General features: G+C 37.7%; 1 long non-coding RNA gene across 1 annotated transcript; it reads right to left on the reverse strand.

The window, feature by feature from the left end:
- Positions 1-2219: 2219 nt before the first annotated feature.
- Positions 2220-14489, reverse strand: LOC130682085 (uncharacterized). The gene is made up of 2 exons (XR_008995392.1): positions 14317-14489; positions 2220-2445 (listed from the first exon to the last, which is right to left on the reverse strand). It is a non-coding gene; the product is annotated as an uncharacterized LOC130682085 (long non-coding RNA).
- Positions 14490-14721: the final 232 nt, after the last annotated feature.

A 14721-nucleotide genomic window follows, 5' to 3' on the forward strand; every position in this document is an offset into this window, starting at 1 on the left:
ACCAAATCCTGGCTCGGCTGTTTATTTTAGCTTTGTGTCCCTGGGCAGGGGTCTTGACTGCTCCAAGCTTTAGTTTCCTCATCTGTGGATAACAGTATCTTAAGTGTCAGGGGTGTTCCAAGCCAGCAATCATGACAAGTATAGCTGACATTTAGACATTTATTGAACACTCTGTGCCTGGTACTGGGTTATCTAATTTTAATCGTCATTATAATAACCCTGTGAGGTAAGTACTATTATTATCACTACCATTTTTAGGCAAGAAAACCAAAGTACAGAGAGTGATTAAGTTACTTGTTTTAGGTCACACAGGTAGGAAGTGGCAGAGCAAGGGATCAAACCTGAGCAGCTTGTGAGCATCATCCTGTTACTTTGTCAGTTGTCATGATGGGTACAAGGTGGATGCACAAGGAGGGCTGTGCTTTCCTCAATAATGAGCATCCCACGACTACTGAGTTCTGTTTTTCTCTGATGGGTATTCTTTCCTAAGGAACCTGTGCTTGAAATTCCAGTTTCAGATGTTCTGATGTAAGTAAGAGTCAGAACAGACCCAGTTTATTCGCAGTAAAGCAGGAAGGGAAAAGGGACAGGTTAGAACCAAAAGTAAAAAATAAAGGACATGCTGGGAAATGGCCACCCATATGTATTTGCTCCAGTCAGCTAGAGCGTCCGTCACTCCCAGCAGCCCCGCCCCCTCCAACGCCTTGGGCGCCACGGGTGGTGCCAGTATGCGTCTGGGCAGAAGCAGAACATAACCCCGAGCCAAGCCCCAGGCCGCCCCACAATCCCACGCAATTTCCCACACCCTTGCTTGCAGAGGGGCGCTGGTGCAGCACTTCTGTGTTCAGAATGAGGTCATCGGCATGGAAATGATTGTGAAATATGGGCAGTGACGCTGAAATCCCTTCCATGTGATCATTAACAGCTCCATCCCCAGGGTCCTGTGGAGAACGGTCCCATGCCTTTCCTCCCTGACACCCTTTTCCCTTCTCTCCCTGCCACACTGCCCCTCTGTGAACCCCGTCTCCTGTCTTTCTGCCCACGTCCTTGCGGCTTCCAGGGAGTGCTAAAGCTGCCGAGTCACGGTTCCCAGAGCAGGCCCGGCAGCCCACCACTGCCACAGCACCCCCCAGACGTCAGGGTAGGCGGGAAGCGCCTCCCTCTGCTTCCTCAGACCTACCCCTAGTTCTCTCTTTCCTTCTGTCTGCCAGGGAACAGGGCAACTCCCCAGGAAGGGCAAGGCATATGGGGCCTTGGCAGCACACGTGTACTCCCTGCAGGCCTCACTCACAGACACTGGCCTGTTCCTAGAATATTAACAGCCTTTTCACGAAAAACCTGGTAGGTAGTCTTGAGAGTCTGATTATATATCAGAATTCTGAAAAGACAATGCTGACAACCAAGAATATTATATCCAGGTCAATGGAGGAAGGGAGAGAAAGACTAGGAAAGCTACAAGACAGAAAGTAATAAAAAAGCAATACTACTTCTTACATATGTTAATTAAATATGTATGTGGAGTAAATGACCTAATTGAAAGACACACAAAGATGTTTAATATTTTCCAACTATATTCTACCTAAAAGCGAATCGTTTTTACTTAAATAAACACTTAGGATAAACATAAAATGAAAATGAGATCCCATGTAAATAGGAACCCGTGAGAGTAGGGCTAACCATATCTACATCAGACAAAATAGATTATACACCAAAACCTTGTCACAAGGAACAAATGGTTAAAATAATATCACATTAAAATTATCATTAACATGTATATAACAGATATTTGTATTAGGTACTATAAGTACATTATATACATAAAGAAAATTGTTTTCAAGAAGTCTGAAATAATTTTTTTCTATTGCAGATACATCATAAGATTGGACCCATACTGTAATAGTGAATATTTTCTATTATTTCCTGGTAACGTATAAACAGAAAAGCCATTTTAACAGCAAATAGATACCTTTAATTCTTATATGTAAATAAATAAGCCTTAAACCATACAGATACATAAATTGTTTTGCTATTTTCCTTTAAAGGTTTGGATATATTCCTGCTCTTTCTGAAAATAATTTGTTCCACACATAGACAACATGAAACGTATCGTAACAGAGGATAGATAGCAGAGTGTATGAAATAACACAGTGACTTTTAGATGATTAAGTACATTGTAGATAGCGGCAGTTAAAGACAATTTTACTCACAGAGGAGTATGCTTTAACTGATAATGTTGATGCAAATTTTAATTCTGCATTTATATTTTTAATATATTGCATTTATTCAGACACCAATGCTTATTCCAAGGACAGAACCATGAGGACCTTCTGTTCAGGTTAAGGCCAGTATTTTATGCAATATACTTCAGCTGGTTTGGGTTCTCCTTGTATTTTTCAATGTAGTCTCTGTCAGTTAAGGATGTTTTTGCTTCTTCAGATCAGGTCGCTATAAAATAAAGTATCAGGGTTAGTAAAAATGAAATCACGATATTGATTTACAAACCTCTCCTCAAATACACAAAACAACTTAACACAGTTTGCCTTGATTTTTCAGGAAACAATAAATTTTTAAAATCTGTAGGCTATCAGTAAAATCTAGAAATCCAACAGAAAAATTGCTAAGAATAAAACCTTAAAGCATAATGAACAGAATACAAATACATTTGGGATGTATTCTAGGTAACATTGACACTTTCAAATTCTTTAAAAAATTGCAGAGAAAAATTAATTTAGTTATTACCCAATCAACTGTTAAACCATAGGCTTTAATACTTAGGTATTAGGAACATGTGGAGTTTGAAACGAGAGAGTGACCTTATTTGGAAGGAATACTGGGAAAACAAATCCATAATTTACAAAAATAAAATGAGACATCTACTGAATCTATGAGCAAGAACTGGAGAGAGGCAAAGAATAAACGTATTTACTTAAAGCATAAAGCAAACAGCTTATAACATTAAAATAATAAAAATACAATGATAATGATACCATTCACAAGATTTATACAGCACTTAAGCACTCGAGCAACTCTTTTAACATGGTAGCATTAGGGTAAATTGGCTTTATCATTTTGCAGGAGCAAACTGATATTTAAAAGTAAAGAAAGCTGGACAAGATTAACAAAAAGAGATGAGATTAACGGGATTGGAATCACAGTTGACTACCTCCAGATTCTATAAAATGAGTCATAAATTTTACACTAAAAAGCCATGTGTTCTTTATCAATTATACAGTAATTATTGAGAATACACAAAAGTGGGAACTGATTTTCAGTTTATTCAACACAAAGCCAAACCAGCTGGAAATTATAATTACCACAGGAAAAAACATCAAGTGTCTAAACTAAAATAATCAAACAAAATAACAAAGTTTTAAAAATATTTTATATTATTGTAAGTAAAATTAATGGAGAATATGCCAGAGAATTGTTATACTACCTGTGAGACACTACATATAATGACTAAATCTAAGAGAAAAGTTAGACTGAAAGGGGGATATGAAAATTAGGTAAAAGGCAAATTGACAGGTAATTGTGAATTATTAAATTAGAAGCATTGCAAATAAAGGCAACTAACTATACTGCACTAAGGAAGTATGGAGTAGAAGAAAAACAAATTATGGAGGTACACTATAATATTAAAATTTTTATAGAAGATCATTTGTTTTCTTTCCTTTTTACTTCCACAGTTAGGATAGTCGTTGCCTACATTTATAAAACTGAAAAACTAACAATGTAACTATAGTAAAAAGTAAGATGAAAAGACACTGATGTTAAAAATTGAGAGAAATAGTGGCTAGGAATTCAATGTGATAACCTCCTCAAAATACACAGAAAAAGCTACAATATTTTGAATACAGAATCATCAAGACCTGGTGATGAAAAGATAACACTGAGAAGGATGAAGGGGCAGAGGTGTGATAGATCAGACTTCAAGGCTTCACCCCTGCCCGGCCCACAAAATGGATAAAAAGAATGGATTTAGGGGCGGATAAGAGCTGAAGATACCAGCAAAGTAGGCTCTGCTGATCTGTTCTGAGAAGACCAGACCCCACTGCACTGAACTTTGTAAATTAACAGGGATGGAGACCAGAGAGAGTTGAAGCACTCTAGGATGCTAAGACTCCTGTCAGCTGTCACCGATGAGGCATGCTGCATCGGTCCTACTGAGACACAACACAGAGGCAGGCGACAGTTCAAAAAATCTGCTGGTGTTGGAAAGGGTGCAGGAGCACAGCAGGTCTTATGGAGGAAGGGCAGGCATTTCCAGCCCTCCTTCAGCCCAACTGGCCAGATGCTTGCAGCAGCCAGTTCTGAAACCCTGCCTGCTGGCTCTGCCTATGCATTTTGCTGAAAACATACCCACTCAGCATATTCAGTTCATTAGTAGTCAGATTTTGCAGGAAGCCAGGCAAAGGGCAACCCCACACACAGTGCATCTCAAAAGAAATGCCAGCTATCTCACAACAGTGCAGCAGAGGAGAACCACCACTGCTGGCAGGCAGGAAACCTGTGGGCCTTGCCCACAGCCCATGAACAGTAGTTGTGGCTCAGCTACAACTGGGAATGGGGCACTGGTGAGCACGGAGTTTTGCATTTTTGGGTGTTGCATGACACACACTAAATAAAGCCTCTACTGGGAAGACATGGCTGCATAGTTGATCTATCTAACACAAAGGAGGAAACACAGAGAGAGCCAGATAAAATGAGAAGAGTGAGAGATATGTTCCCAACAGAACAATACCAACAAGTGCAAAATGAAATAGAGATAAGCAATCCTCCTGATAAATGACTCAGAGCAATGGTCACTAAAGGTGTTCACTGACTTGAAGGCTAGAACTCAGTATCTCAGCAAGAACTTCAACAAGAGAGAGAAAATATAAAAAGGAGACACTCAGAGGAGAAGAATACGATAACCACACGAAAAACACAATATAGGGAATGAACAGTAGGCTAGAGGAGATAGAGGAACGTAACAGTGAGCTAGAAGACAGGGTACTGGGAAGGAACTGAGCTGAGGCACAGAGAGAGTAAATAATTCTAAATATGTGAACATGGTATCAGAAGAGTGCTACATATCAAAATGAAATAATATTCACATAATAGGGATCCCAGATGAGGAGAGAGGCAAAGGGATATAAAGTTTATTTGCCAAAAAAACTGGCAAATTATTTCCTTATTTCCCTACCTGGGGAAGGAAACAGACATTCAGGTCCTGGAAGCCCAGAGAGCCCCTAACAAGCAGGACACATGGAGGTCCACACCAAGACACAAAGGAATTAAATTGGCAAAGATAAAAGACAAAGAGAATCTTCAAACCAGCAAGAGAGGGGCAGACAGTTACCTGCAAGGCAAACAGTCACGAAAGGCCATCAGCTTTTCCAGAGAAACATTACGGAGCACAAAGGAGCAGCATGAAATATTCACAGTCCTGAAAGGAAAGATTCTACCACCAAGAACTCTCCACCCAGCAAGGTTATCATTCAGGATCAGAGGAGACACTGCAAGCCTTCCTGATGAACAGAGGTTACAGGAATTCACCATCCCCAAACCAGCCTCACAATATGTTTCAGAACTTGTTCAGATGGAAATGTTTTTAGGTTTAAATGGTTTTCATTGGTGAAAGTAAACATACAGGTAGGGCGTAGCCCGTAAAGGTAGGGCAGCAATCACTTGTAAAGCAATTATGGTGTTCAGAAGGGAATAGTAGTAAAATCACCTATACACAAAATCAGCCAGGGATACACAAAAGATGTAGATTATGACATCATTCATACAGCGTGGAGGAAGATGAAGGAAAAATTCCTATGTGTAGACACACGAAGAATGAGGAGGAACCAATCCAAGCATAACACTAAAGGAAATCACCAAATCACAAGAGCTGGAAAACAACTAGCAAAATGGCATTAACAAAGTAGTTATCAGTAATTACTTAAAAAGTAAAAGGACTAAGCACATCAAACAGAAGACACAGTGTGGCAGAATGGATTAAAAAAAACAAGACCTATCTATATTTTGCCTACAAAAGACTCACTTCTGACCCATAAAAACATAGACTAAAAGTGAAGGGACAGGAAAAGGTATTTCATGCAACCCATATAGGGAAAAAACCAGAAGTAGCAGTACTTGTATCAGACAAAATAGACTGTTAAACAAAGAAAGTAACCAGACAAAGTAGGTCATTACATAACGGTGGAAGGCATCAGTGCAACAAGGGGATTTAGCAATTATAAATGTCTATGTGCCCAACATAAAAGCATCTAAATATATAAAGCAAATACAGGCCTACAGGGAGAAACTGCCAGCAACACAATGAGGTAGGGGACTTTTAACACCAACTAACACCACTGCATAGAACATCCAGACATAAGATCAGTAAGGGAACAGTGCCGCTGTACAACACATCACACCTGGACGACTTGACAGTAATATACGGATCGTTCCACCCAAAATTAGCAGAACACACAATCTTCTAAATTGCACACAGAACGTTCTCCAGAACAGATCACATATAGGGATGAAAAACATGTCTCAAAAAAATCTAAGATTGACATTCTATCAAGCATAATTTCAGACCACAATGTTATGAAACAAAAAGTCCATTACATGAAAAATAAACTGTGAATAAAACTCAAACATATGGAGGAGAAACAACATCTTTATGAACATTCAATTGATCGATGAACAGATCAAAGAGGAAATCAAAGAACAAAGGAAACCAATGAAAATGGAAACACAACTTGGGACTCTGGCAAATGTTCCAAGAGCAAATACAGTGCTGCCTCAAGAAATGAGAAAATTCTCAGATAAGCAACTCACAGAAGAACAAACAAAGGCCAACACTAGTAGGAGGAACACAATAAAGATCAGAACATAAAAAAAGGTATAGAGATTATGAAACTAATACAAAAAAAAAGCAATGACGCCAAGAGTTGGATCTTTGAAAAGATGAACATAACAGAAAAAACCCTCGCCAGACATTTCAAGAAAAAAGAGTGCATAAACAAGTTGACATATGGATCACAAATATATAAGATGAGAAATGGGAAGAGAAGTCACAACAGACACCACAGATGGTTAAAAAATACAGGAATACTCAAAGGCAATTTTATGCCAATAAACTGGATCCCCTACAAAAATGGGATAAATTCTCAGAAACGTACAATTTTCAAAGACTGACCTGAAAAGAAAAAGAAAATCTGAACAGACTGGTTACCAAGAATGAAATTGAATGTGTAATCCAAAAGCTCCAAGAACCAAAATCCTGGACGAGAGAGCCTTCCAGGTGAACCCTACCAAACAATTCAAACAACTGTTTTGTTGTTCCTTCCTTTCTTAAGTGTCACAAAATACAGAAAAGAAAGGAGTACTTCCAAACTCATTCTACCAGGTCAACATTAGCCTAATGCTAAAACAAAAGATTCTTAAAAAAGGCAAATGTCAGACCTCTAATTCCTGATGAACACAGAAGGAAATATATCAACAAAATATTAGCAATGTGAATTCAAATATATAATCAGAAGAATCACTGATCACAGCCAAGTGGGGTTTATTCCAGGTATGCAAGCATGGCAAAATATTTGTTAATCAATCAATATGATACGCCACATTAACAAGAGGATCAAAATACATACGATCACTTCAGAGGTGCACAAAAAGCATCTGACAAAATTCTGCATCTTCATGATAAACATCCTCAGCCTAATGGTAAGAGAGAATATACCTAAACAACACAAAGGCTGTGTATACGACAAACCCACAGCCTCCATCCTATTCTATGGCGAATAGCTGGAGGCTTTTCCTGTAAGATCAGGAACAAGTCAAGAATGCCCACTCTCACCACTTTTATTCAACATAGTACTGGAGATCCCAGTCACAGCAATCAAATGAGGCAGAGGTAAGTCTTAAAATTGGTGAAGAAGGAGCTGAACCATCACTGTTTGAAGATTACATGACACCATATAAAGAAAAAACTCCACAAGACTTCAACATAAAATCATGAGAATAATTGGATTCAGCAAAGTTTCAGGGTACATAATGAATACACAGAAATCTGTTGCATTCTTATGTACTAACTACACAGTAGCAGAAAGATCAATCAGGAAAACAATGCTCATGAAAATACCTATCCAAGACAGTGAAAGACCTGGACTTTGGAAGCTCTAAGACACTGATGAAAGAAACCAAGGGCACAAATAAATGGATATCTCTCCTGTGTTCATGGATAGGAAGAATTAATATTGTTCAAATGTACATCCTAGTGAAAGCAGTTGACAGATTCAGTGCAGTCCCTATCAAAATGCCAATGGTATTTTTCAATGAACTAGAAAACAATCCTAAGATTTATAGGGAAACACACAAAAAACCAAAAGATCCTAAAGAGCAAAAGCAACCCTGAGAAAGAACCCGTGGAGTGGGAAGATTGCAGAGAAGGATGGCAAGTTTGTCTTGCTCCCAACACATAAAGGAAGCAAGTAGAGCAACTACAACAATGAAAAAGACCTGAAAAATACAGAACTGACCAACTTCACAGGGTGATGAGGGGAATACCACACTGAGAAGCGTAAACTGGCAGAGCCACAATCAATCGGGTCTCCAGCCATTCCCCCACTGCAGCTGGAGGAAGAGGAATGGAACCAGGAGGGGATATGCACTCAGGAACTCTGCACACATGGCCCAGGAGATCTGCTGTGGGAGCATGAGTGCACATGGAATAGGGCTGTAATAGGGATGGACACCAGGGACAGGTCGAGAACTGAGGGAGGTTGTAACACCTGTATGCTTATGGAGGACAGGCATGCTCCACAGGTGGAAGAGAAAGAAGAATAAGAAAGTACTTTTATACTGTGTTTGAAAAAGAGCAATTACCACCTTAATATGGATTCCTGTATAATTAGGAAACTATGACTCTTACAATAAACACAAACCTAAAGTTTATGAGAGGTACAGGAAAATCTGGAATTGTGACTTCCAATCACAACAGTAAAGAAACCCATCAAGTAACAAGCGAAGAGTGTAAGACACAAAGAAAGGAACAGACAGCAGCTACAAAAAACAACCAGAAAACAATCAGTAAAATGGCAATATGTACATACCTAATAAAATTTCCCTGAAGTGTAAATGGACTGAATGCTCCAATCAAAAGACACAACGTGGCAGAAGGATAAGTACAAAGTACTGAGACACATCTATATGAAGCCTAGGGAGACTCAATTCAGCCCCAAGATATATACAGAATGAAAGTGATGGGATGTAAAAAGGAATTCCATGTAAATAATAGGGAAAAAAGCAGAAATAGCCATACTTACATCAGACATAATTGATTTCAAAACAAGGAAAGTTAACAACAAAGAGGACATTACATAATGACCATGGGTGAGTCCAACAAGAAGGTATAATGATTATAAAATCTATGCACACAACGCAGGAGCACCTAAATATATGACAAATAAATACAAACAGAATTAAAGGGAGAAATACACTGCAACTCACTCACTTTAACACACCACTGACATTAATAGACAGATCCACCAGATGGAAAATAAATAAGGAAAAGGATCTGAAACAGACATTTGATAAGATGGACTAAACACATATCTGCAGAGCATTCCACAAAATAGCTGCAGAATTCACAATTTTTCTGAAGGGAATACACAATGTTCCCCTGAACAGATCACATACTAGGCCACAAAAAGCCTCAATAAACTAGAAGAGTTTAAAATTTTATCAAGCAATTTCCAGGCCACAATGACATGAAACAGGAAATAAATTACACACAGTGAGCAAAAATGCCTAAAAGCACACAGAGGCTAAATAACATAGTTCTATGTGATCAAGGATCAATGACTGAATTAAAACAGAGATAATTCAATACATGGAGACAAAAGAAAAGAACTCAGCAGCTCCAAACCTGTAGGATGTGGTGAGGCAGTTCTAAGAGGAAAGCACATAGCAATACAGGCTTACCTCGAGAAAGAACAACAATCCCACATGAAGAATCTAAACTGAACACTAAAGCAACTAGGAAAGGAACAACAAATGACAACCAAAGTTGGTAGAAAGAGGGTCATAATAAAGATCAGGGCAAAAATAAAAATATACAGAATGAAGCAATAGAAAAAGAATCAAAGAGCTGGTTGAGAAAATAAAAGAGACCAATCCTTAACCAGATTTCTCCAGAGGAGAAAAAGAGAGTACATAAATAAACATAAACAGTAAAAGAAATAGTCATAATGGACACCACAGAAATGCAAATATTAGAGAATTTTATTTGAGAATATGTGCTAATATATTGGAGAATATAGAAGAAATGGGCAAATTCCAAGAAGAACACATCCTTGCAAGACGAACCCATGACGAAACAGAAAATCTCAACAGACCATTTAGCAGTAATGAAACTGAATGGTAATCAAAAAACTCCCTAGAAACAAAGGACCAGGTAAGCTGGATTCACAGCTGAAAGTTACCAAACATTTAAAATAGAGATAATACCGTCCTTCTTAAAGAACTGCAAATAGTAGAGGAGGGAACACTTCCAAATTCATTCTATGAGACCAGCATCACTCTTTAACACCAAAACCAGATAAACACACTACAAGAAAGAAACTTGTAGACTGATATCGCTTGAGGAACACAGATGCAACAAAACATTGGTGAAACAGATTTAAAAATACAGCAAAAGGATCATCCATCCAACCAGGTGGGATTACTGCAAAATTACAAGGATGGTACAATATCCGTCAATCACCATTACCCAACACATTAACAAAAAGAATAAAAACCACATGATCATCTCAACAGATGCCGAAAAGCATTTGACAAAATGCAACATCCATTCTTGGTTAAAAATTCTCAACAAATTGGGTACAGAGGGTACACACCTCACCATAATAAAGGCCATATATAACATACCCATGCTTACTATCATCATATTCAAAGACAAAAAAATTGAAAATTTCCAAGATATGGACCGAGACAAAGATGTCCACACTCACCACTTTCTCACCATTTCACGTAGTACCGGAGGTCCCAGTTATGGCAGTCAGACACAACTAAGAGATAAAAGGCATCCAAGCTGGTGAGGAGGAAGTTAAGCCTTCAGTATGATCACATTACATGGTATATATATATATATATATATATATACACATACACATACTAGTAACTGGATTCAGCAAGGTGGCAGGATTCAAAATTAATATATGGAAATCTCCTGCATTCCTTTATTCTGACAAGTAATCAAGAGAAAATGAAATCAGGAAAAGATCTGTACTTAGAATGGCTTCCAAAAAAAAAATCCCTAGGAGTAAACCTAACGAAGGAGGTGAAAGACCTGGGGGCCAAAACTGTTAAGACACTCATGAGAGAAATTAAAAAGACACAAATAAATGAAATATATCCTATGCTCCTGGATAGGAAAAATTAATATTGTCAAAATGATCATCCTGCCCAAAGCTATTGACCGATTCAGAGCAATCCCTATGAAAATACCAATGGCATTCCTCAATCAACTAGAGCAAATAATCCTAAAATTCATAAGGAACCACAAAAAGTCCCAAATAGCCAAACCAATCCTGAGAAAAAAGAACAAAGCTGTGGGAATTATGCTCCCTAACTTCAAGATCTACTACAAACCAACAATAATCAAAACAATATACTACTGGCACAAGAAAGACAACCACAGATCAATGGAATAGAATAGAGAGCTCACATATAATCTCAAGCATATGTGTGACAAGGAGCCTCAAATATACAATGGGAAAAGACAGCCTCTTCTGGAACTGATGTTGGGAAATCTCAGAAGCTACATGCAAGAGAATGAGAGTGGATTACTGACTACATAGCTAAAAGTAAGCTCAAAATGGAGCAAAGACCTAAATGTAAGACATGAAAACATAAAACCATTAGAAGAAAACACAGGCAAAATTCTCTTGAACACAAGCATGAGCAATGTTTTCCTGGACACATCTCCTGGCCATAAAAAACAAAATAAAAATGAACAGTGGGACCACATCAAACTCAAAAGTTTCATATAGCATATGACACCTTCAGTAGAAACAGGAAACCTACAGCATGAGAGACTATATTCATGAATGACTTATCTGGAATTGGGTTAATATCCAAAATATACATAAAGAACACCAGAATAACTAGTAACCAACCTTAAAAAAGAGGAAAGGAACAGATCCTTTTCCCAAGTAGTCATATAGATGATAACCCGGTACATGAAAAATGTTCCACATCTCTATCATCAGGGAAATGGAAATTAAAAGCACAATGAGATATTACTTTCCAGCCAGAATGGCCAATATCTAAGAGAAGAAATGACAAGTGTTGAGGAGGATGTGGAGAATTAGAAACCCTCCCACACTATTGGTGGGAAAGTCAGTTGGTGCAACCACTGTGGAAAGCAGTATGGAGGTTCCTCAAAAAACTAATAATAGGGATTCTATAGGGCCCATTCATTCCACTCCTAGGAATTTACCCACACAAAAGAATATCTCTGATTCAAAAAGACATGTGCACCCTTTTATTTATCACTGCATTACTTAAAATAGCCATCTACGGAAGGAACCATAGATGAACGGATGAACAAGATATGGTACATATACATGATGGAATATTATTCAGCCGTAAGAGAGGGAGAGAAATCCTGCCCTTTGCAACAAGAGGGTATTATGCTCAGTGAAATTAGCCAGGAGGAGAAAGACAAGTACCAAATGATTTCACTCATCTGTGGAGCACAAGAACAAACCAAAAACTGAAGCAACAAAACAGCAGCAGGCTCACAGAACCCCAGAAAGGTCTAACAGTTTCCAAAGGGAGAGGGACTGGAAGGGAGCGTGGGAAAGGAGGGGTTATGGGAATAAGGGGCATTACAATTAGCACACATAATGTAAGGTGGGGCACAGTAAGGCAGCATAGCACAGAGAAGACAAGTAGTGACTCTATAGCATCTTACTATGCTGATGGACAGTGACTGTAATGGGGAATGTACTGGGGACTTGATAATGGAGGGAATCTAGTAACTAAACTGTTGCTCATGTGATTGTGTATTAATGATACCAAAATAAAAAATAAAAAAATACAAAGTAAATAAAATCTGTGGTTCAGTTTTTAGTGTAACTACCACAAATCTATAAAATAACTGATCAAAGTTCTGAAAAATGAAGAGAAAAATTAGTAATTCAACAATTACAGCTATAGATGTTAATACCCTATGGAAGGATGTGTGTGTATATATATGGAGGACATATGCAAGATATAAAAGAAATAGAACACTCAGACAAAAAACCTGCAAATAAATAAAACATCTGAGCAACGCTAAAATTAACAATCTCTAAAAGAACATTCCACAGCCAACAGCAGAGTATGCATACTTCTCAAGCACACAAAGAACATTTCACAGGATAGATAGACTCCATCAGACTTGTTAGTCAGCAAATTTTAAAGTACTGAAATCAAACAAAGTGTATGATTTTTATGATACATTTTATCTCAATTCAATGGTGTTAAAATGGAAAAAGGGCAATAAGGGAAATTCACAAATGTGTTGAAATTAAACAAAATTCTAAGTAACTGTGTTAAAGAAAAGTCACAAGGGAAACTCAAAAGCACTTTAATGTGAATGAAAATGAAGATACAACACACTAAAATTTAAGTAATGCAGCTAGCGTGCTATTTACAGGAGAGCTGATAGTTGTGAATATAGTTAAAAGAAAGGTCTAAAAACAAAAACCCAACTCTGCTCCTGAAGACACACGGAAAAGGTCAATATGAACCTTAACCAAGTGATGAAAGCAACATTTAGCATGGAATTTAAGGCAAGGAGAAATAAGAAAAACAAATGTGAAAACTCAACTGGCCAAAACGTGGATCTTTGGAAAGAGTAACAAAATCAACAAAGCTTTAGCAAAAGTGACCAAGAATAAAAGTGAATCTCTCATTAATATAAGTGTCACCACAAAATCCATGTCTTCACATACATAAAATGCAGGACAGTATAGGTTATTGCACATAACCATATCAGGCCAAAACTGTTAGACCTTACTATCAGGGAATGTCTCATAGTAAGGCATTGAATAATCTGCTTTATGAATCACGGAACTAATAATCGTAATCTTCATTCCAAATACCTCTTGTTTTTGCACGAGGTTCCTTCCCTCTGTTGCACAGAACTTCCTTGTTTCTTTGGGTAATTTATTCTCAAAAGATTCTATGTAAATATAAGATACAATCAAAGAAACTCAGGTAAAATCTAGCTTTAGATTATTAGTTGACAATTCACTTCCATTTTGTAAAAGTTAAGAAATTACTCACTTCCAAATCAGAAAGCATATTTAAAAGTCTTTGAATCAAACATCGATCAACCGCCTCGCCATTTCTTTCTTTTTCAATCAACAGAAGAGTCCCGTGTATAGTCTTGCTCTGAATGTTCTGATCACACATTATGTGTGATTTAAATAATTGGATCCCCATGTCCCTATAAAAAAGGAACTGTCTAAATAAGTGGTAATTATAACCCCGTAAATTTCAGCTTGTGTTTTGCTATCGGTTGTGCTTTTAAGTAAATGAATAATCCACAGTCAAAGCAACATACAATTTTATATTAAACTCATCTGTCCACAGTTGGCTAAATTTTTCTTTGTTTCTTGATTGTCTAAAATAGATCTAAATAATATCTAAGAGTTAAGTAAAGTTCACTGAAAGACATATATAATTCCA

Source organism: Manis pentadactyla, chromosome Y (genome assembly GCF_030020395.1).
Source record: "Manis pentadactyla isolate mManPen7 chromosome Y, mManPen7.hap1, whole genome shotgun sequence".
Taxonomy (NCBI): Eukaryota; Metazoa; Chordata; class Mammalia; order Pholidota; family Manidae; genus Manis; species Manis pentadactyla.